Consider the following 25,615-nt stretch of genomic DNA (forward strand, 5'->3'; position numbering starts at 1 on the left):
GACTTGAGCACGGATTGTTACAGTAATAACCTATATATACTACAATTGCACAACTAAGACAAATGTGGAAACAGCATGTACAAACGTCTTCATTTTTCTTGAGTTTGTGGTATCTTAAGGATCCATATTACTAGTCCTTCTAAGAGCTAGGGGGTGGTGGAAGTGTAGGGTTATTATAGTCCTATAATGTCAGAAACAATTTATATTACCTTCTGCTTTTTGATGAACTGTACACTAGGCACTGCTGGCATAACATAACCCTGCAATTCTTATTTAAACCCTTTTGCTGAGTGCATCTATATTTATTACTTAAGGAAAAAGTAAATCAAAAAAGTAACGGTATCCCATATACACTGTCAATAAAGTGAATCCTCTTTCTTTTTCTTTCATACCTATAAATACAGTTTTCAAGCAATCTTGAGAGTTAAAACCAGTTTTTAAACCACTTAGAACTCTGTGCAGAATCTGACCACTATTTTATTTCTGTGTATAATTACTGAAGTATATTAAAGACAATCTCCTTTAGCTGTAAGTAGTGAATAATGACTTCAGATAACTGCTTGCCAATCAAAAGTCCACTTTTCTCCCAGTATTTGTTTGTATATTACTATAACTCATTTCAGTTCAGATCTATAATAGTGGTTTTTAGTGAAAATATCTGTTGAAAAAGCTCATTGATTCTTGGAAAGGGATGTCTATACAATAAGAATATACATTTTTCACTGAAGTTTAAGGATTTCAGATTTGATCTGTTCCACTTGATCAGAGAGAGATCCCTCTCCTCCCCTAAGCAAGTGGTCTGGTAGTTACAAAGTTTGAGTTATGCAAGAAATTGACATTCACCTCTGTTAATTTCGAAGAACCTGTGTTTTTACTTCTGGAGTGAGCCTTTGCAGCACTAAGGTAGGAAACCAGGCTTTTTTTTTTTTTTCCTTTTTTTTTTTTTCAAGAGTCCATTCACTTCATATAAACAAGATATTAATACGGGAATGAAATTTGACAGAAAAGGAACTTTAAGCTTTGTCTTCATTAGTCCTAGGAAATATATTGTCTATGGGGTGTTTGTCTCTCCCTTGCTCTGTCACTACCCAAAAAACTTCACCTGAACATGAAAAAAAACTCTCCCTGTGCAACTTCCATGAAAAGAAAGCATTTCCTCAGAGGAAAGAGGTACATAGAGCATACATGAGAGGAATGAGCAGCTCTGCTACTTTTAGACCTTTATTTTCTCTCACCTAGATACTTAACCTACCATCTAATTCCAACAGCATCTCAAGCTCTAACAGGACAATAATTGGAAGAAAAATGCCAACGCTGCTAGCAAGGTGTCAATACAGGGAATTTACAGAACAATCCAGAATCTAAGAAGGTAGTGGAGAAAAATCATATGAAGAAGAGATATATCCTATTGTAACATCACAGTCTAACCCACAGGCTGGAGATTCTGACCCCTGTATACTGAAAGATCGAATCCACAGTCTTTAAATCATATTTTGTCTTATTGTGGAGGACTTGCATTGTCTATCTGCACAGAGATGAATTCCACCTAACATGATTTGTTTTATTGATTTCAGTGGGATTAACTGAGAGTACAAAGATGACTACAGTTGTATACTTACATTGATATGAATAACACAATGTAGTTCTGATAATCTGCAGTGTTCAGGAGACAGCAAACCCTTCAGAAACTCAGTAGTTTATTTGAAAAGATCTTATATTAACAGTATAGCCAATGTTAACAGAAGCATTCTCATGCTTTATAAAACTTCTATTCCCAATTAAAAGTTATTTGGCTTTGTAACTCACACCTTGTAGCAACTGTGCTGGGTCTTGATAATTACAGTATGAAACTGACTATTTGATTGCTCTTTCAGCACAATAGAAGGCATCAGAAGTGAAAAAAAAACAACCCTGCAAAATGGTTTTGTAGTAGCAATTCTCACCTTATATCAATTTGAAGAGTCTTAAGCATTTTCCAATAGATCTGCCATAGTTCTTATGCAGCAAATAGAAGTCGAATGACAATAGACTTACGTTTCTTAATTACCTTTTGCAGACGCTTCAGAAGTATCCCATGAGCCCCAAGGAGTCCACAGTCCTGATTTGCAGGAAAAGAGATATTTATTATCATCTGTTAAATGTTTTAGTATCAGATTGTCTGGAAACTAATGTTGAACAGGTAAACTGCTATAATCCTGTTTTTACTTCAGTTCTGTTGTGTCCTTATAAGCACCCAATACTAACTAAGCACTCAAGCACTAACAAACAAGGTCACTGCTATCAGTGACTGCCCATTTATGGGAAGCTTGTCTAACCCATGATGTTGCTAAAACATCCTATTTTTGTATTTTGAAGCACTGGATTGTATACATAGTCATTACTTTCAGTAAGTTTCGCTTGTTGAAACTTCACAAGCAGACTTCACAGTGTTATTGACTGGCAAAGTCTAGGAAGAGTCACCTATTTGTCTGGTGTTCATTTGTGTATCTTAAAAAATGAAAAACAATAAATGTAAGTTAAGTAAAATCCTTCCTTTCAAGGAGTGAGATGCCATTTCCTTGGTACTTGCAGTAGCCGAGTGTAATCTAAAAACCGTTACATTTATTAAACATCATTCTATTGACTTCAGTGGTCTTTGAATAAAGCTAATAGCGTATTTTGTAGGATATGTAGCCATATCCATATTCTTGAGGTGCATGAGAGGTTAGGGACAAGACTGGAGAGGAGAGGCAGGACTGGAATTTTTACTTCAAATCTCTCATAAGCTATTTGTTCTTCGTACATCAGAAAGTAGATAAAAAATCAAATATACAGAAAGTATAAAATATGAGTGTGGACCATTCTATTTTGTGGGAAGGTGGCAGAGACATCACCTTAGAGTTCTACCTTGAAATCTGTTTACATAAAAATCACTCTTTTTCAGGAACTGGAGCTTTGCCACCTATATCTAGGTTATGGACACTGGCTCTGAGAAGCATCCAACCCAACAGTTAGTTTCACAGTGATAAATCAGTTAATTAAATTTCTGAAAGCAAGACAATTCAGAACTGACCTTAGCACCTTCTTGTTAGGTGGCTATACACAGTCATCAGAAGTGGTAGGTAAGAAGTGGCCAGTTTTACACAAGGTTTCATTGGGGGCACAAACATTAAGTGTGAGGTAGTGAGTTAAAGAGGAAATGCAAACACATAATTTTAGACTTAACTCTGAAAGTTCTTGCTTTTGTGTTGCATGGCAGACCTTACACATTACTTTGATGTACTGTTGTTATTTGCAGTGTAATCTTGTATAATAATTAACTCCAACTGATCCACTGCAGTGCAAAGTATTGGGGCCCATTAAATTGGACCATGAATACACAGTTGCTTTCCTTATTTCTAACATAATTATACTGTTGGAGAAAAAAAAAAAAGGCAGATTAATGGAAAGGTGTTGCCAAATAGGACTCCTTGGTGCTGTAAATTTCTGGAGTGCTGTTACAAGGTTTTGAAGTATTAACTACATATGAAAAGCGACATGCTGGAAATCTTTTGGAAAGCACTTGTTTCCACTATTTTTTAGGGAAACATTCTGCTGTCAAAGATGAAGGACAATGACAGCAGTACCAAAGGCCATGTTTTCACTGCAAGCTTATTCATACTTTTAGGGCCACCCCGTTCCACACAGCATCGCACAGGCCCTTATGCCTAGATATACATGAACTTTGAACCTGGCTTTGCCAAAGCTCAACTCAACTTCTAAGTAGATCACCAGTTATAAAGTTTTCAAGGAGGAGTTTGGCTTTAGGGCACACATGAAATCATATGTTTGCTATATACATCTGCTTGGATTATGGATTCAGTTTGGAGAATAACTATCTCTTGCAGACTTACCAATGTATTGAAGCATGAAAAGCAAATAAAACCTGTCATAAGCAAGAAGGAGACAGAGCGTTATTCTAATTCTATATGAATTGGACCATAATGACTCCTGGACCCTGTAGTTTATGAGTCATTTGTCTCCCATTTGGCTCTTGCTAGAAACTACCTGCCAGTTCATATACCTCTTTGCAGCTTTTAACCCTTCTTTCCACATGCTCTGTATCTTTTTGCAGAAGAATACTGAAAGATGCCACCTCAGCAGGCTGAATTGTAGATGTCAAAAATGGCTAGCTGTAAAATATCCTCAGAGTGTCAGGAGCCCCCTCAGCTCCTGTTCAGTCAGCAGTCAATAGGAATTCTTTGTAAAGATAAATTATGATTACCAGCCTGGTGATACCACTCTAACATGCCAGTTCACACACGACTTCTGGGTAGAGGATCCTGTCTGAGGAGGAAAAAGAGGCTTGGAGATGACACTATAAGCCAGAGGATGGAACTGTAATTCAGGAAAAACAGTTGTTGTTCTAGAACACTCCACGAGACAATATGTAAAGAAACTCAAGTCAGTGACACAAGAAGAATCCTGAGAAATAGCCTTGCAGTACTACTGGCAAAGCCAAGTAAATGTCAGGCCATGATGGACATGTTTCCACGTAGGCCTAGAACTGTGTGAGGTTGGTCATGTACTCCAGATATACTTTGTAGTTTTAGCTCAGGCCACAGCCTCCTCGATTGCAATGGGAGCTTTGCTTAAGCTAACAGTTATTTCACATTGGAAATGACATCGGGAACTTCATGAGAGTGCTGAGATTTGCATTTAAAACAAGACCAGAATCCAGCTGTTTTACTTGTTCTCAATGAATGCATTTGCCATACTTTGCACAATAATGAACTGAAAGTCAACACATTTCTCTATATTTTCAGTATGAAATGTATGAACCAGCTTTTTCAAAAATCATAAGAGATTATTCCTGAATTTCTCGAATTTACTAAGAATCATTTGGTCAAATAGCAGAGTCCCCATAACTTTATACTCACATATGCCTTGATTATGATACATTTCAAATAAGCTGATAGTGATCTTCTAAAATAGATACATGAAAATACTTTCCTCAGAACTATAGCTGTAAGCTAAAAGTGCAAAGATCAGCTGACAGCACTTCTCACATCCGTCAGCAATGTTCATTTTTGATGACAAAACATAACTAAAATTTCCAAAATTGGTTCATCAGGGAAGATCTATACTTTCAATTTAGTTGGTGTTCATCAAAAGGCTTTTGCTGAATTACTGAGGCTTTGGAACACACCAGACCATATAAGCTACTCAAGCCAAAGAGAAACTGCATGGCAGCTCTTAGTAGCAACAGCATTTTTCGAAGTTCACAGACTGTGTCAAGGTCATCAGAGTCATTAGGCCCCAAAATATAAAGATGTAACCTTGAGATAAATTTCTGGTTCCAAGTACAAACCCTCAGTGACTTCAGTGGACATCACACTGGACTCTGAGTTATTAGATCACAAATGCAAGAAGGAGGAAGCATTATTCTAATTTCATTTTGATGAGGTCAGGACAATGAAATCTTAAAACCATGCAGTACATATATGTGTACGTTCCCTGAAAGAGGAAATATATTTCTGATTCAGAAGTTGGAATGCTTCCAACTGACCCCAAAATGAAAAACTTCCCACAAGTTTTGTAACAAAACAGCATTGTGGAGTCCCAAGTATCTCTCTATTACTTGTACCAAACATATTCCTTTTAAGATTGAAAATGCACTTTCAAGCTCTCAGTTCTGCAAACTCATTTGGGGCCTTCAGAGTCGAGTTACATTTTTCCCCTTCCCAGTCTCACAACCAAGTACAGTCTTTAAACACTATACAAGACGTGTGATGGTTTCTGTGCAATACCACTGCCTTCTAATTGTACCCCCAGTGATGTCCTTGCAGCTTGAAGCCTGTCAGTGGGGTTGTCATGGTTTAACCCGGTCGGCAGCTAAACACCTCACAGCCGTTCGCTCACCCTCTCCCCTCCCTCTCTGGGAAGGGGGAGAGAAACGGGAAAGTGAAGCCTGTGAGTTGAGATAAAGACAGTTTATTAAGACAGGAAAATAATAATAATAACAATAATAATAGTACTACTAATAATGTGTACGAAACAAGTGATGCACAATGCAATTGCTGACCACCCGCTGACCGATGCCCAGCCTATCCCCGAGCAGCCGGCCCCCCACCCCGGCCAGCCACCCCTATATATTGTTTAGCATGACGTCAGATGGTATGGAATACCCCTTTGGCCAGTTTGGGTCAGCTGTCCTGGGTCTGTCCCCTCCCAGCTCCTGCTGCACCCCCAGCCTGCCCGCTGGCAGGACAGAGCGAGAAGCTGAAAAGTCCTTGGCCTGGTGTAAACACTGCTCTGCGACAATTAAAACATCAGCATGTTATCAGCGCTCTTCTCATCCTAATCCAAAACATAGCACCCTACCAGCTACTAGGAGGAAAATTAACTCTATCCTAACTGAAACCAGGACAGGGTTTTATCAAGCGTAACACACTGAAACTTCTGAAACTTTTGAACAATCCTTTTGAAACTACATAAGAATCCAGCCAGCACCTGCAAGCTGTGTTGCTCTTTCTGGCAAACAGAAGCAAGAGAGGAGCAAAAGCCTGGTTTTGGCGTGAAAGCCAGCATAACTGATTCTGAACCCTGAAAGTCTTGAGCAGGATTGCTGGGTGAGGATGTGCAATAAACACCCCCCTCTCTGGGCAAAACTGCTCAGGTAGGGGTTAGCAGGTATTGTGGCTTTACAACTTTTCCTTCTGTTCAGCGGACTACATGATTCAGTTTCCCCAAAATGATTTGGAGATGAAAGGCAGTTTGATCACAAAAGCAGCTCTGTTGTTCCAGGAGCAGCATGGAAAGGAAAGCTGTTTCACACAAACACAGGAATAATGTTCCCTACCTCTGGATTCAGACTGTCAGAAAACTGTCTATATCCTCCCTAACCTTCACCCATCTTGCCTGATGTTTTTTGGTATTTCAAAGTCATGGACAGGTACCCTCCTCCAAATAGAGCTGTTTTCTAAAAAAGGAGAATGAGAAAATTTTAAGGTTATACCTTCATCTTCACTAGAAGATTTTTCTGCCTAAAAACAGGATTACAGACCTCAGGATCTGGCCCCACAGTTTATATGCAGAGTAGTGAAATCATGCCATAACAACAATTTAGGAAGCCAAAAGGAATATAAACACAAGCAAAGATTAGTTAATATTGAAATATTTTGGTTGTTCAGAGATAAATTCAGACACTAAGCACAGATTAACTGGATTTGGGGCTATAGAAATGACTGTTACACAGCAAGGTCAGGGCTGAATGAAATGACTAGAAATCGATCAAATGTACGAAGTACTATGGGGGAACAGGGCAGTTAATCATTTCAAAACTTTACTCTGTAAAATGTACTGTACATGATCGATGATGGTGGAGATAATAAAACAAGCAGCCTATACCTCTGCTCCAGATATAAATATGCTGGAATTGTGTTTGGGCTTAATTCAGCACAATTTGGGTTGTTAATTAATGATTCTTTAAGCAGAAGGTAGAAAAATTAGCTCTGTTATTTCTTAGGAAATTATGTCTTACTTTCAGAATGCATCTGGCTGACATTGTTTGTTAAGGACCGGAGTGATGTGACTTCTGGGGAGGCTAGGGAGGGAATATCCTTCATTTAGACTTCTAAAAACCTATGTGGGTATAAACTGCATATGCTTTTGGTGCAAGAAACGCTAACTGCTTGGCATCCGTTTATTGGCAGTGGGATATGCATTTACAAGCCCCTTTTCCGTCCTAGCTCCAAGGGATTAACAATGCACCAATTCTTTGAGCCTCAGGGCCTGATTCTGTACCACTGAAGTCAATAGAAGCGTTGTTATTGACCTCAATGGGCACAGGCTCGAACCCTCAAAGAACACATTATGTGATACATGTTTTTTAAAAAAGGGCTTAGCGGTTTTTTTTGTCTGCAAAACCAAGGATGACTAACTGATAGAAAGAAACTGAAATAGAGAGGTGAAAAAACAAACTCTGATTCCCCGGTTAGGCAACTGACTCTGCATGTGAGCACCGTGTCACAGCAGACAGAATAGCTGCACTAAGTAGCTGCATTTTGTATTGCATTTAAACTGTGAATAATACCCTCTGACATCAAGTCTCTAATTTACGTCCCTGAAAACAATATAAATCAGTAAAAGCAGCAGTAGCTCTATAACTCTGAGAAGCCTGGTTACTCTGTGGTGAGACATAGGTGCAGGAGCCTATCTTTGCTCCTCTACGTTAGAGAATTTTAACAACTGTGCATAAGAGGAACTCTACTAATTTTTCTGCCATTCCTTCATCTGCCTCCAGGAGCCCACATCCTAACTGACGTGGTCACATAAATCTTAGAAACATTGCTAAGAGCAAAGGAAAACTAAGACTGTTTTCATAACCATTTACCACTACATTCAGAGTTGTAAGCAAGTTAATGACCGCAGGTAATAGCATAGATCCTGTCTAACCACAAATAGCCAATGGCTGCACTTTCCCCTTCTAGTTTCAGTATTAATAACAAACTTTGTTTTTCTAAACTTAAATCTATAAATGGAACAGCAGGGCCTGTGCATACATATTCACGTGAAAAACCCTCAAGAGGAATTAAAGGCAATAGCACCATCCATCTTCCTTACATATTGAATGAATGAAGTATCGGCTCTCGGTTTTGAAAGCGTCACTGGTCACCCCAGTCACATCCCATTGCTTCTGATCCTGCTCTAGTTGATTTGCAAACACATCACCTCCTTCAAACAGCTTTGCAAATACTTCCAGTGAGAATGCTTATTTGGTCAAATCCTTGGTATATCTTATTTACCAAAAACAGTCTTGGGGAAAGAAAATTTATTCTGTCACTGGCATGTATAAAAGGGGGAAGGAAGCCTTCCCTACTACTTCCAGGCTGAAGCTGAGCACATCGGCAAATACACTATTTAGAGAGAGGGGAGGCACTGCAGAGGTCTACTTGTACTACTAGGGGTTAGAGCATCAACTCCCAGACACAGAGACATTTTGTAACACCAAACCCCAAAACATTTTCTCAAAAGTCAGTGCGATTATTGCATCCTCGTGGTGCAGAATTTTTAATGCTGAGCAGCTAGTACATTTTATGAATTCATCACTTTGCTGTTGAACACTGGCATGCACTGATAGCTAGGCACAAAAAGCTCCAGCGCTGTACAGAAGTGGCATTCAGCCTTTGACAAGCTAAGAGCTACTTTGTCATCAAACAGAGCTCACAAAACCATGAAAGAATGAACCGCATTTAAAATAGAGAAATGTGCACAGGCAGTTTATGCGAGAGTTAATACACTGCTCCAAACAAGTCAGCAAAATCCACAGCCAGGAGCAGTGTTTTTCAGAGCACAACCAAAGACCTGGACTCATCGGCTATCTGTCACCCGTCTCAGAAGACTGGTTCTGGATAAGTCAATATATACGTATGTGTGTGGGCACACTCACACCTCTATTTTTCATTTCAAATCGCCTGGGGACAGCTGACATATCACCTTCAGGACACCATGTGATGTTTTAATCAAATATTAGCAAGGAGCTCGAAGCAGCTTGGAAGCCACAAGTGGGATACAAGATACTGGAGCACTGAAATATGGCATCAACAAAATAGCATTAATTCGCTTCATTTTTTCTTGCTCTTCGCATGCTGTTCTTTGTTAGGATGCTCTCTCTATTGCTTAATTCCTCTGAACTGATATGAAAAAAAAAGAAAGAAAAAAAAGAACAAAGAAATACCTCTTAAGCAAGATAACCCAGCTTGGGGTTTTACTAAGAAACTTTTGGTCTATTTTATACCTTTATACTGTCCAGCTGCCTAGATTAGGACAGCAAACGAACATGAATGGGGGATTGTTGCATTCTAACAATCTCTAAAGTTTAGGAGAAAAAGCTTTTGCAAGTTTTTGAATATGGATTTTGGTTACAACCCAACCTTGTCACCCTTTCTTGTGCAAACTTCCCACTGTGATCAGTGGGACTTCTGAATATTTAAGGAATACATGGGAACTTGTTATTTTTTCTCTTAGGTTTCTAAACTGTTAGAGGAATTTGTGTCAACCTGGGAGGAAGGAGAAGAACATGAGGGAGAGTGAACAGAGCTAGATAATGCTGTGCGCCAAACGCTTCCCAAACAGCCCCTTGGCATGCTGCTATTATGTCGGAACTGCAGCCAGAAGCGCTACATTTAGGAGTGCAATATCTGCAAGTCCCTTATGAGTAAGTTTTCAAACACAAATCCCATTCACAAATATTACAAATAACAAATAATGTTGCAATATTTGAGCATATGCCCACAAACACAGATTTTTTCTTACTCTTCTTTCAAGAAAAGAAAGGAAAGATGTTCAGAATTCCCTTTACTGAAATATTTATGCCTGGTGTGAAAAAGTGAAGGGCACATTTTTAGTAACCAAAGTCTCTACAAGATAAACATGAAACTCCAGCACAGCTGGTGCTTGACAGTGGAAGTATTTGTCTCGTCGAATTTTCTGTTAGGGAGATCCTTCATTAGTAAAATAACCTTTATGGTATTCACTCTCAGATTGCTTTTACTTAGGCAGTGCTTATTACTAAATATGTTATCTTAACATTGTAAGTTCCAGCAAATCTTAATCTTTAGTGTTGAGGTTTCTGAAAGCTGTAAATATTTGTTTTCAGAATTAAAATCAGAAAGATAAACAATACATTTATCAGTGTTTCTGAATGTATTGACATACACCTTAGTATTTATGTTTTTCCCACTACATTCCATGTTCACATATTTTTTCCATTTACCTTTGATATTTAAGCTATGCTGTACTTTATTTCTAAAGCAATAAGGCTTTTGAACATCATGATTTCACCTTTTGAGCCTAGAAAATAATTTGTTTTGGAAATGGCAAAGGATGTACTAAAAGCCTTGTTGAACCTGGCTGGAACAGGCTGATTTGTCTGCCTTATTTTTATTATCATCACAGGTTCCACAAAATAGTATTCCAAAACCGCATGTTTTCATTCTATAATCAAGCTGAACATGTTGCCTGATCCAATACATACAGTCTGATCAGCTTCATGCCAACCACTGCCATTTCATTACTGTCCAAATGACACATAACAAGACAGAAGTGTCACTTAAAACACATTACAAAGAGTTCCCCAGCTGGCTTTGAGATTTATTACTGTGCTGAGTAAGATTGCATTTTTAGTGACAACACTGCAAAGGACTCTGAGTGATTTGAAAGAATACAGTCAGCTTATGGAGGTGAAGCATGCATTACAGTGACTGTGGGAAAGAAGAACTGAACTGGTATCGTCAACCCATATTTAGAACCATTTCACTACAAGGCAGAATTTAAGTTTTTTCTGTCCTGAGATAAACACTTCATATAGTCAAAATGTTACCAGTCTCTACTACAGGGAAAAATCTGTCCTGGACTTCCACTAGTGCTTTTTGTTATTGTAACCATTAATTCATACAGGTTTAAAAGGAAGCATGTGGCTAAGAACCTGTAGCTACTAAGGTTGATAGCTGTACAAGGTGACCTGCAATTTCTCCTTATCATACACCATTCATGGTTTGACTGAGGACCATTTCTAACAGTACCGAGAGAGTACTATTGGCACTGTGTTACTGCGGTAAGAGTTGCAAAATCTGAATTCAACCAAGGCTTCAAAATCCTCTATTTGAAAAACTGTACAGATTTAGGACTGGATAAGATGCAGCAAATGCCCCTTCTTTGTATGTAGCTTGCATCAAAAACTGTGAGGGAGAATGCTCTGGAAACTTCAACCAAATATAGCAGGTATAGAGCAGCTAAAGCAAGGACCTTTGGTCATTCAGTGATTGTTTAATACTTTGTTTTACATACTGCTTTCTTCTTTCCTAGTCTGGTAAGACTTCTGACTGTTTTTCATTTTGCTGTAAGAACTCCAACCAGCTGCTTTTACTCTTCCAGAGCAGAAGGAAAGACGAACACGCTTTCCTTCCTCTTTCAGTAGGATAAGACATGCACCAGGAATGTGCATGATACTGTCTTTTTCACCTGTCCTGCCTCTGGATTATCTACCTACTCTGACAGTAGGTGGAATTGGTCCACCATTTGGACCAAATGGAACCGAAGAGGAATTGGTCTCCATGGAAATTGCTGCTACAAACTTCCACTAGTTGAGGCTAGACAGGTTTCATTTTGTTAAGCTAGGACATAACATTTTTAGTTAATTTTTGCTAATTTCATCTGCTGAGATGTTTGAAGTGGGTTCCCTTCTGTTTTTCTGAGCAAGCTCAAGTGGTTCATTCCTCACGGCCGCTTGTTGTAGTGAGGTGAAGGGTTTTCCCAAAGTCTGTCACACAAGGTAATGAACTGCTTGGTTGAGGCTGGTTCTTCACTGAGATATTTCATGAGATTCAAGCCTGTAGAAGCTTAGCTCAGATGCTGACAGCAAAGTTGAAAACTATGATAGTTTTGAATGAATGATGCTGGAAACTGGTTCACCTATGGTCAAGCTTTTTATAGGAAAGAGGCTTTTGAACCTCTTACTGAAACCACAGTGAACTTCAGCAATCCAGAACATTTCTGCACCTAGCAAGATATTTATGGCTAAGCCTTGTTATAGGTCGTACACTGAGTTTGTTTTAGAGGATTTTTTATGCTGCCTCTGCAAAACAATTTCTTGCTCCAGCAGCTCCCAAACTTAAATTTTAGCCTACAGTGCTCAGTCCACAAAACACAGGATTAGCATTCAAGTTTGAAGCAAATCAAACAATCACTTGGGATTCATTCACAATTATTTTAGGCTTTTAAGGGCAGCAGGACTAAACGTTGGTCAAGAACTGTAGAAAAGGGCACATGGGAGGACAACCTCAGTACATCCAGGTGTAACAGCACTGAAGTCAACAGTTACATTTTTGACCTGGCTCCAGTATGTTTATTCTGTAGAGAAAGTTTCCTCATGCTGTAAATTACTGTAAGATTAGCATTAATCTGACTGAAATGTCCTGGGCACTACAATTCTCAGGCTAATTCTATTACGCAGATTTTTTCCACATGCTAGTTTGAAATGTTATCATATGATGACAAATGTAAGCTTTTTAATTGGATTTATGTAAATCCTTTCTTCATTGAAGCTGTTGGAAGGGATCTGTGGTTGCTTATAGAAACCACACACTGAAAAAACATCACAAATACCTTGTAAGAGTCTAGGTTTTCTTCAGCAATCCAAGCTTCAGAATAACTGTTTCTGGTCTACTGCAGACTTCCAGTCCTTCTTCCTATTATAGCTTCACATGAGATGGCAGAAAACCTTCCACCTGACCATGATCTTTAGCACTGTCAGCTCTTAAAAAGAGTGCACTTTCAGAAAGGAACCAGGAGCAAAAAGAATAGGTTTAAATCTCTGCTTGTCTTAGCACTCTTATTTGGTCATTCTCTCTGTAGATTGTACAAACTTTAAATGGTTCTCATCCAAATGGCTTTCATTTGTTGTAGTTTCTATTAGAGAATTGGCAGATCAAAAGACTCATTCTTTGCAGCTATACAAGTGAGCAAGAGACTGAAGGAACAAGGAAATTGTCCTGATGCCACTTTCCATACCTCGAAACCAACACAATTAGATTCTTTGATCTCAGAAAGTCTGAATACAAAACAAATCACTGAAATTGTCGCTTTTTAGCACACTCCATTGATTTGTATTTTTTAAGTTCAGTACACAGCAGGGCTGTGCTCCAGCTGGACATCCCAGGGCTCAGCTACAATCCATTCAGTAAGTAACTGCTGCTGCTGGCCTTCAAGCACAGGAGTAGACTCACTGGTTGCGGTGGGGCTACTCACACTTAAACTCGATCATATAGTAAAGTGCTTTGCTGGACTGGGGCCTCCATATCTCAGACAAAATTCCTCGATGAATTTGCCAAGTCTCCTTCCTAAAGGTCAAAGAAAAGGCCTCTTCTATTTCCTACTGAACTTGGGGGACCTTTGAAAGCATTCTTAGTACACATATTATATGTATTGAAAATTAGATGACCTTAGTCACAGGAGAAAGAAAATAGTATAAAAGCTAAGGGTTAATTACAGCACCTTAGATAGAGACAATTTAATGAAATTTCTTTGTTCTTATTTATGTAGTTGTTTTCAATTCAAAAGCAATGTTCTATTTGGATGTGGAGATTCAAGTAACACTTTCCAAAATATGAAAAGCTAAATGCCACATTTACAATTGTTTCTGAAAAGGGTTGACCTTTATTAAAGTAACTGAGTAAATATAATTCCGAAGGTTTTGTTTCCCTTGTAAATTAAATGGTATGTTTGTAGATGGAAAGGTCAATTTTCAGTAAAGCTGAGCTTCAGAAAACATCACCTTTCTCAGCTAAATCAAAGGAGTTAATTAGTTTTACAGATAGAATACATAATATATAATTCCCTTATCTTTGTTTGAAAATCAATTGTTTATGGCATAAAGAGGATAACACGTGTCATCATTAGGCGTGAATGCTTTTTGCTGCAGCAGCAAATATAAACTCAGTCTACCAAACACAGCTTCATAAATGTTAGACCTATCCTCTGAGAGGCTCCGTGTAGGGGAGTGTATATCAAAATCATACCTGATGCCAGATTTCATGTATTTAGTAAATTTATTCCCTTTTATATGAAAATACCATAGTTTCTACTAATAAAAAATGCACTAGGAAAATACTGCTAGGCATTGATAATGCATCGAGAACTCTGCAGTTTAATCCCTTTCCTCCTTGTTCTTAATAAAAATCTTTTTTTTTTTTTAATTGTCACTTTTACAACAATGTCAACATGAGACCACAAGCACAAATTAATAAGCATCTGAACCAGTCAAACGCCTGGGTGTATTAACTGAAAGGAGACTGGAAGGCCTAGCTTTTGCTGCCTAGGTTTTTGATAGGTCTTACAACACACTTGTGAGGAGTACTGAGTGCCACATTGCTTTCGTAGCTGTTTGTTACAGAGAATACTGTTTGCTCCTTTTGACAGAAAATTATTGGCCTAAGAGACAGCACCTCCTGACCGTACAGCCTTCAGCCTCCCTCTTTGTATGGCTTTCCAAAGTCAAGGGACAGAAGGGAACATTTTGTCTCTCTAGCATCTGTTTAACCCAGCAAGTTTCATGGGCGTCTCCAGAAGGAAGACATTTGAAGTCAGACTTGTAGAAGATGCTGGAAGAATTCAAATAGAGAGGTACCACCACAGCAGAGTGACTGCAAGTTAGTTTTCTTCTCCCATGCCTATGGAGGGTATCCAGAAATTTTGCATAGACCTTCCTTTCCTATAGAGCTCTGTATGGGTTAGGACTGATATTATTTATAGCGAGATAAATGTCTGTTCATAGAAATCTAATCTGATAAAATTCCCCATAGGATAGATTCTGTACAACAAATTCCACACACCCATGCCTTGTCTAAAGCAGCACTATTAGCTTTATTTAAAAGTCATTTAAATATCATTATACCTCTCTTTCTCCATACAAACAGAAGAGATCTAATGTCGATATTTGTTCTCTGAGAAGGGTGCCATATGACGGGAAAAAAAAAGAGACTATGATGAAATTGTCTGAAGAGACAAGTGAAAATAAAACAGCTTATGTTGAGCACTGAGATTTGTAATAAGTGATGTTCCGACAATAGACATCTTCATTAAAAGAAAGGGAAACCTAAAAGATAAACAGCAAAAAAATTACCGGCAGATTTTCCAAGCTGCTTCACTTTTTATTACTAGCTAGGTGACCCAATCCTTCACAGTGGTTCTGCCATGTTTAAACTTTGCAGCTGTTGCAGATAATCTAACCTTTAATTTTGCAGTGAACAATATTAAATTAAACAAAATTATTCTTGCTCTAGCAGAGATCTGGATCAAAGTGATTCCAATGCTCAGTGTAGACTAGGTCATTTGTACTCTGGGACAGAGATTCAATTGAGGCTTCAACAGCAAATCCACGTTACTACCTTGCAGCAGGCTCTAATGTGATTCTAGCACTACCAGCCTAACCAAATGCAGTTTTATAACAGTTAAGTGACTATACAGATGTGTGATTTATTAACCTTTTTAATGTTGTGCTCTTCTGTTCGATTTTCTGGAGAGGTGCATTCCCCGTATCCTAACAATTTTGAGGCAAATAGTCAATGCTAGTTATTGAGTTCGTCTAGGTTGAAAATAAAATAGCACATTCCAGACTCTGAACAGATGATTCCTGTTTAAAAACATCTCCATCCAGTGTACATGTGGAAGGTATGTGAACAGAATGGTATGATTGCTTAGATACTACACGTGGATTTTATAAAACCCTAAAGTATAGAGGAGATACAAAGATATAGAGGAGAAATGAAAGCTATCGGCACTGGGAGTTGAAGCTGGAGATGTTAGACCAACATTTTTCTGACGTCCTCAGTACTGCAGGTCCCAACCTGCTCTTGCCATGCACAGGTAGTCTGCTAACAACAGTTTCACAGTGACACTCTCAACAACATTATGCTCTCCTTGTGCCTCTCCTTACCTTTCTACAGAGCAGTTCTATGGCAAACCTGTGCCCTCTAGCTTATTAAGAGAATCATTTAAAAGGTACAGCTCCTCAGGTGATACTACAGATGTTGAAATAGAAAAGTTGTACTACAGATGTTGAAATAGAAAAGTTGTAAAGGATACTAGAATTTTGGGAGTGCTGTGGAAGTTCAGTTGAAAGTGAGCAATCAGCAGGCACAAGTAATTAAACTCTGCCAGTGCAGTGAATATCACATCAAAACACTGAGCTGTATGAATGCTGGGATCTTCAATCAGATATTGCTCATTTAAAAATGGAGCTGTGCAACAGTGGCCCTATCTCTTGTACTCATTTTTCTTGGAGCAGCTGCCTGACATTTCAAAAGATGAGAAGTACCTTTCAGCGTGAATAAACTCAGCAATCTATCTGTAAACACATTTGGCCTCATCTTGAGAAATGTCAGATTTCTGGAATGAACAGCATGGGTACAGTATTTGTGTCAGTATTTAGACAGTCACATGTAAGAGAGCAAGCGTGGTTGCAACCTTCTATACTGCACTATTGCAGGTACAGTACTATAGGAAGAAAATGCATGTTACATCCTGAAATAGGCTGACATCTTTGTCCTGCTGTGACAATAAAATAGTAGCAAAGAGAAGCAAATGACTGAGTCAGTAATGGGATAGAAAGTTTCTCTTACTTTCTTCTGTCTCATTGTAATCATGTCTCTCAACTGCTGGGTTTCTGTGGAGGAATCCTTCCTGACACTAGGTGACAATCACTGTGTTCATTCACTGTTGTTATTCATTGTTGGGGTTCTGGTATTGTCACTTGAAATCGAGTCCTTGCTGTGTTGAGCATTATATATTACACAGAGCAGAAAAAGGAAGTTCCTACTCTGAAAAGCTTGCAGTCCAGGGAGACAAAACAAATGTGAAATGAATGACAGCCTCCAAACAATAGCAGGGCCACTGCTTGATTTGTGTGTGTGTTTACAGCAGTGGTTTTCAACCTATGGTTTGTGAGCCCCAAGGGTAGTGGTCTGTAAGATATCCAAGGAAGGTAACTAAGAAAAGAATAAGGCCAATACTAGTAGGCTTATCTTTACAGAAATGTCTGCTTCTCTGAAAGGTGTTTAGGGCCTCGATGGTGAAAAAGCCTGAAAAGCGTTGTATACAGGCTGCCGTGATCAAGGCTGTCATTTATAACACCCTGAGACACATCAGCTCATATGATCTGGCTACTGCTTCATACATCCCTAGGCTCACCCCAGTCTTACCCCAACCACCTTGTGAGTGGAGTAGAGAACACCCAGCACTGTGAGGTACCTCCAGGTTTGCCTCACCAGGAGATCCTGTGCTCAGAGAAGCCTTGCACAAGATTTCACAGCAGCACACTCAAATCACAGACCCCTCAACCTAAAAAAACCAACAACAAAGAAAAAACACCACACCTTTGGTCTTTTGATGGAAAGGAAGGACACTTAGGCTCTCCTTACTACTTGCTTTCTTCCTTCCTCCATTGGAGGCACCAGACAAGGAGATACCTGCTGGCGAATAGCCATTTACCTAGCAGCAGCTACCAAGTTATCCTGCTTGAAATTTGCAGAAGAACTCAATTGCAGAAGAACCTATCTGTCTTAAGCCTTCTGGAGACCCTGAACGTTGGAACAGGTGTGACAATATTACCAGAGATGTCATTCCTTGGTACTGCATAGAGAGGAGAAGCACATGGCTCCTGAACTCGGGTGGCTTATTAAAGTCAGGGAATGTCACTAGTCCTCCAAAACGCATGCGGTACTATGCTGTTTTTTTCATAAAGCAATTCATTTTCTTACAATCTTTCAGAGAATAAAATTTTCACTGACTCAATAAAATATACTAAAATTGCTCATAATGGCTCTGCTTAGGATTAGGTGGGAAGCCTTTATATCGGCCAGTATATATGGTTTTCATTGTTAATGTCCAGTATTCAGTGTGCATATTGTAAAGTATAATGAACAGGAAAAAATTACTTTCAGATGCATTTTTGTTCTGTATTTTGTAAGAACAACAATACATCAACCTTTCTAATATTCTTTTCTCATGATTGAGTGTGCCTATTTGGTTTGTTATTGTACATAGGTAAATCTTACAACATCATTTGGCAACTGTTACGTTCAAGCTGGAAAGCTCTTAGTTCTGATCCCACTGCTTCCTCCCTTAAAATATCACCTTGTGCTAAGGGTGAGGAACAATAAGGATGACACACAAGAAATCTGCATCCACTCTGAGAACATTTCTGCTTCCTCAAAACACCTGCTTTGCCTTATGGCTGGACACTTTGGGCTATTTACTCCACAAATATCTTCCAACACTGGATGGAATTCTGATACATTTTCCATTTCTCTTTCTAAAATTTCTGATCATCCGTAGAAATCTGCAATTTGTTAATTTTGGCCAGTGCTTCTGTCTCTCTTTCTTCTTTGTTGCTTTAGAATCAGAAGTATATATACATTTTTATATAATATTATATATATATATTATTTTTTTTCCTGTGAAGATAAGAATGGAGAGCCAGTAAAGTCTTTGCTGTTGGTACCAACTAAAACTTGGCCTTGCTCAAATATATTCACATCTAAGGAAGATCAGATACTAAAGTGATACACCTGTATCTGTATGATATCAGATCAAAGCCCTGTACATATGCATCCATAAAACAGAGGTAGCTCACAGATAAATGAGATTCTGATTCTCTAGCTAGGTACTATTTGTTCTGGAAATGCAACCTGAAGTTCTCTTGATCAACTGCTTCTCATATTTATGACCTCCTTTACACATAAATAGAATTACTCCAATGAGAAAAGCAAACAGTGTGCAGGATTACAGGATTTCTAAAGGAAACACTCAAAATACAACCTCTGGTATCAATTAAGAGGGCAATACTTCACACAATACACTTAAAAAGCAGAAAAGCTTATTCTGTGTTTTGATATGTTTTCAGATCACCATACACAGATAAATTCAGCCCAGGAGTCTTACAGGTTGTAGTAGGTGAGCTCTTTCTCAACCATTAACATTTATTTTAGCACACTTTGGCAATCTGAGAAAATATCAAAGAGCTGGAAATTGCCAACGTAGTCCTGATATATTAGAAGGATGACCTAGAGAATAACAGATTGGTTCATCTGATATCAATGCATTCAGGACTGTGTCAGCAAACATCCAAACCCAAAAACAAAATGAATGCCAGTCAGCATTCCCAGAAGGCAGATCTTGTTATTTTGGCAGGAGTGTCTGCCTGGCTGATAATGGCAACTCCCTGGAGGCAGGGTACATGAATTCTTCAAGGCACCTGACTTAGTACCACATCAAATTTTGCTTTAAAAATGCTTATTACAGCGACATAAAACAGGAAAAATTAGACGGATTGCTGGCCTACAGACAGATCACAAAATATAGTTGTTACTGAGGGGATATCAACTTTCTTGCGCCTGTTGGTAACACTCAAGGACTGGTTTGTGTTCCAACAAGCTCCAGTATTTTTATTACCACCAAAGTTGGCAGTAAGGAGAGGCTGCTCTATCAGTGTGGTGTGACTCACCTGATAAAACGAACGCAAGTCAACACAGTATTTTTAATTTTTACCAAACGTGCAACCATCTATCTAGAACATGGATGAAAATGATGCCAAAAGGATTAAGAACTTCATCTCTGTTCACCCGATGCAGAGAAACTCCTGAGTCATTATACACAGTTACTTCAAATGAGCTCTCACTGCTGTTCTGAGCAGTGCAATCTAATATCCTTGGATGAATAAAAGGAGGAGGAATTATCAAACTATCTAATCCTTCTTGACAGCAATGGCAAGAACAGTATTAGAGCCTCACATCTATGAAATGCTAAAACCACTTAAAGAGAAGTGGAGGGAAACCATGGGAGTAGGAACCCCCCCTAACTACAGGGGTAATTAACTGCTGGAACAGGTGGCAGATTCACAAGTGCTGACACTTGTCAAAGCATTCAATGAACTTTAGCTTGGCTTGGAACTGAAGAAGCCTCTTGTTCACGTGGACTGAAAAATAAATTTTGTAGACCATAGAAGTGGGATGCAAGTTTTATTTCAGTGAGGTGAATTCATGTTTTCTACTATTTACCTACCTCTAACATAATACTTTTTTTTTTTTTTTTTTTTTTTTTTTTTTTTTTTTTAGCCTTTAGATACACTTCATTTTGAATCTCAGATTTCAGTCTCCTTGATTTACTGGGCTTATTAGGTAATGGAACTTCTTTGATCTTTTAAACCAAACTGAAATGGAAGACAGACTTGGAAAGCACTACGCCAGATGAGATTTGGCAAGGAATCAATATTTTACAGTTTAAATATGTATTAATCCATAGCAGAAGTAAACCATTTTAACTTTTTATACAGATATTATTTTACCCTTGTGAAAGTGTATAAAAGTGCATAAAAAGTGTATATTATGAACTTATTTTGCTGAACATTATTTATGATACACTTATCTCATTGGGGAAAAGAAACAGCTAGTGATATCTGCCCAGGGAAAAATTATTGGGTGGTAGTTTCAAAAGAGCTTGAAAGATTTAGACAGTCAATTCCCAGTGAATTGAGAGTTATGACAGGAGTTATGGCTCTAAATCATAGAAGCAGTTTTGAAAATCCAGCTCCTCTTTCCCCCCTTTAAATTTAATTGAATTCATTTATCTTTCATTTGCTTATTGTGACACTCTCAGGCAATCTGAAGCTGCTTCAGAAATAATAACAGGCAAGAGATGTACATACAATCCTCCACTCCTGGCAATACTGCATTCTGGACTAGAGTTGTGCTGATGGCTACCTCTCTAATTCACTCCCTTGTTGGACCCACAAAGGAAGCAGTGCTTTTATGTTATGGACCATCAGGTGCAGAAGTGGAGGTAATAGAGGATGACACTGACAGAAGCTGGAGTGCTGGACAGCAGCACTAACAACAAAGCAAATACACACCTGAGGTCCCGGCCAAACCGGCGAACGTGGCTCTGTGCCTTCTGCTCACGGAGACTGCTGGTCCGTCAGAGTGCTTTCCAATGACAACCAGTAGGACTTTGGTCTTGCTTAGCTTTAGAATAATCCAGCTCCTTCATAAATTGATTTTTAAGATTTTATCTGATAAAGGAAAACCAAAAGTACTCTTAGTCCCTGAAGGGCTTTTATAAATACCAGAACAAACAAACAAACAAAACCAACCATCAACCAACCATCCAGAATTACTCTTAGTACCTGAAAGGCTTTCGTAACAAAGCCAACAATAAAGAAACCAAAAAAAAATTACAGTAGTAGTTTCTCTGGTACCCCTTACTTTACCAATGCTTATAGTATTGATAAAATGATAAGCAATGTGATTATATCTCAAGGATAACTGAAACTGAACACAGACCTTTTCATTTAAATGCTTCTGCTTTGAACCAGTCATTGTAATTCCAATTTCCTCATAGTAAAGAGCTCTAAAATAAGAAGCATGCAAATAACTGCAGCGTATCGTTTCCTTTACTTCTTTTGGACGATCCAGAACAACCACCGACAACATACTTCTAACACAGTAAAAAAAAAAGAGAGCTTTTAATAAGAAAAAACAAGACTATACAAAAACGTGGCATGGCAAAAGAGCTAACATAACTTAAAATTAAGTTCTGGTTGAAATTAGAACCTAGCAAGATTGAAAATAACTAGATAAAGGTTTCAAGGCAAGGTAACAAACTGGTAAACTACTCACCAGAGAAATGCCTAACGTCTAGACATATACATGAGTTCATTTTAGACGTAGATTTTTTCTGCATTGCAGAAACATAAGCCTGGCTTATTGTATTTGTTTCCTCTTTAACTTTCCCTCAGTAACCAACTGTTCTTTTTTAGATGTCTTTAATAAAGTCTCATTTGCACACTGACTCTATGCAATTACAAGCATCGATATTTAGCATTTATATATTAGCAGTGTGGTCATACAACATCAAGGAATAATGGATGTACAGTACATCCAGAAAGAAAAATACTTCCCCAGAGAAGTTACCAAGGCGCATATATTACTGTTTGTGATATAAGCCAGGTTTTTTAAAAAAAATCAGAAGGCTGTGCGTATGTGAGAGAGGTGAATAGATGAGATGAGCAAAGGTGCTATCATAACTATTCCCATTTTACAGGTGAAAAGCTGAGACTGAGAAATGGACTTGCTGAAAATCACTGAGCGAGTAGGGGCCAGGATAAAACTGATACTTTGCCTTCCTGAATCCTAATCCAAGGCATTAGTCCTAAAATCATGGTGAAGTACTTTTGTGACAAATTGTAAGATTAATATATGTATGCCTGAAAAGATTTAGTTATTCAAGAAACCACACACTTGCAACAAAGTAGAGCGATATATGAACTTTCTTATGCCTGTTTCTCTCTTTGCCTGTTAACCCTAAAATACAATCTATGATTACGCCAAAAAAGATGCCTTCCAATTCATATGTACCATGAACAAATGCACCCTTTTGTTCTGCTTGACTTAGGATCATCCTTTGGTACTGGAAAACAACATTCTGAATCACTGCTTCCATCTTTTCCTTTACTTGATATGGGCTGTCTGTCTGCTGAATTATTCTCCTGTTCTCATCTCTTTGCTAGGGTGGTTCTTCCAGCCATGGCACAATCTTCTCTGTGGGTGTTACATAGCGTGCACACAACCTGGTTGATTTTCTCAGGAGGGAGCTATGCAATATGCTATGTACAAATGGTGTATAATAGGCAAGCACACCAACCTTGTTGCAGAGGGGAATATGTCTGCATCAAATTATTAAGTCTGCTTTGTGTCTGGGCTAAAATATCAATATTGTGGCTTTGTTAGTTCTTCCTTGCCCCTGGGCAGCCTGCTGTGCCATTGTATTCTTCAATAAGCCTTATTAGATCTCTTGTTCTGAAATCTTAGGATTTAAACTAGACAGATTTGGCAATATATCTAGAAACAGCTACTCTCATCTGGGTATCATCAATACACATAATTCCATTGAAATTAAACAATTTCAAGAAAATAAGCCATGTAAGAAATTATCTTGTCTTTGTTATATAGCATACCTGCCAAAGGTACAGCACAGAGGCAGGGTTCTGCATCCACCACGTATGGTGATATTTTGCATTTTAAGATACAGTGGGTGAAGTCTTGATCACAGTGTAGTGACTGACAGAGGTTAGAATTTCAGTCCATATGTGCACCAGCATGTAAAGCTAGTAAAATTTATAGCATCCATGCTAAACTGTACTAGCTGGTTGTTCATTCTGGAGTATATTGCTTTGAAGGCTCCTTGTTACTGAATATTGCTGCTGGAAAAGGGAAAGCAGTGGCATGAATCACTCTCTTAGTAAGATGGAAAAAAGCTTTTGCGTGACTATTGGTTCCTAATGTGAAAGCATTAGAGCCTGCGTGCAGCTCTCTAATATGTGGCAGGCAGAAAATGATATCTAGACACAGCACTCAGCTCATGTCTGTGTTCTCTTGTGGAAAGACGGGGTTCAGTTTCACTTGTTCCTGAGACAGGCAAATGTAAATAATATGCGTAACCAAAGTCCTTCTTGATCCCAGCTGAAGGGACACTCACCTCTGAGTGTAGAAGTTCTTAGGGCTGCTGTAACTTGGCATCAGTTGCAATGGCCCACATTGGTTTCATGGTAGGGCCAAAATATTTGAGGGCAGGACTATGTGCATGTGTTGGTATACAGGAGTACCCCTACAGAGCAGCTTAGGGCTGGAGAAGTCAAGTTTCATTTTAATACAGCAGTGTAATAACATTCCCTATGCAGAAGAGAGAGAGTCCATGCACTGTTACTGTGATAGCTGGAGCTAAAGGACCAACACAGACAACCATGAACTGAGCTTCCTTTTCCTATGTGGAAATATAAGACATTTTGTCATGTTTTGTTTATGTCACAGGTTATATTTATTTTGTTTTAGCATATTTATGCAACATTCGTCTATATAATTTTCATTTATATATTATATAAAGATATAGATATTTATATAAATGTGAAATGTATATTAGTCATGTATAATTACTGCTATATTTCATATTTATTGTACTTCATATAGATTGCAATGAAGCACATAGCAGACAAACACCAAACGAGCGTCCTGCTGCATGCTCACAACAGCCTCCTTACTGCAGCTGTGGCTGATAGCTTGAGTTCTTTCCAGTCTCTGAGAGTTGATGCACACCTGTCCCTAGAAAATGCTGCTGTTTTTTCACTTGAGAGCATGCTGAAAGCAAACAAGTGCAACAGCAATTGTACTGAAAATTACAAAATTGGTATAGTCCTATTTTCTTATCAGTTACCATGCTGATCTCTAAATGCTATACATAAATAACATATCTAAGAAAACTTGCAGGCCAACGTACGATTATAATACCTTAAAAAGTAACTGTTGGTGGTTTTTTTTCTTTATACCTACATGTTCCATAACAACAAAACAGCAGTTATCTGGCATTTTCTAGTGATTAATGATAAACCTTCCCCCCTCCACCCCATCTAATACCTAGGCAGTGATGACTGATAGGGAGGACTTTCACAGCAGTTAATTATGAGAAAACCTAAGTCTTGGCACACTTAACTAAAAAGAAACACCCTCTCCACCAGTCATTATTGCTTAAATAAAGCCCAAATTGGTGCATTTTCAATTCCTGGATAACACCTGCAGGCAATATTCCTTTAAAATGTGCATATAATAGGAGGCTTATATGGAGAATAGTAGGCATATTTATGCAAATACTATCCCTCTGTGAAATCAGTTGAAGGGTCTTGTGTGTATTGCCAGTATAGGGAGGTAGAAGAGTAAAAAGAAAAACCATGTGCTGATCCGGCATGTTTTCCCAGAAGCTCTTTTTGTTTTACGCCATCTGGGGAAGTTAGCCACTTCTTACAAGCTGAGATGCTATGGCGATAGTCAAACATTTAGGGTTAGGTAACCCTGAAACAAATATTAAGAACTAGAAAAGGGAATGACATGATCTCTGGATAATTTTTTTTGGTCAGTTTAGGAAGGTAGTATTCCCAGCAGTCCACTCATGGCAGTTTGCTGACAGATAATAACCACACAGCATTCAGCAGACGATGCACACATTTCAGTGACTCCAGCTCAGATCTGGCCAACTTGGTCCAGCTCTATTTGTG

At 38.5% G+C, this 25,615-nt stretch overlaps 1 protein-coding gene across 1 annotated transcript in view; it reads right to left on the reverse strand.

The window, feature by feature from the left end:
- GRIA3 (glutamate ionotropic receptor AMPA type subunit 3) overlaps window positions 1-21,990 on the reverse strand; it is a 174,097-nt gene extending 152,107 nt beyond the window's left edge. The window contains exons 1-3 of the mRNA XM_080553787.1: window positions 21,855-21,990; window positions 21,425-21,583; window positions 2,048-2,098 (exon numbers count right to left, since the gene is read on the reverse strand). The gene's annotated coding sequence lies outside the window, so the exon portion shown is untranslated. The remainder of the gene's footprint in view (window positions 1-2,047; window positions 2,099-21,424; window positions 21,584-21,854) is intronic.
- Window positions 21,991-25,615: the final 3,625 nt, after the last annotated feature.

Source organism: Anser brachyrhynchus (assembly GCF_964034855.1).
Source record: "Anser brachyrhynchus genome assembly, chromosome: 13".
NCBI lineage: Eukaryota > Metazoa > Chordata > Aves > Anseriformes > Anatidae > Anser > Anser brachyrhynchus.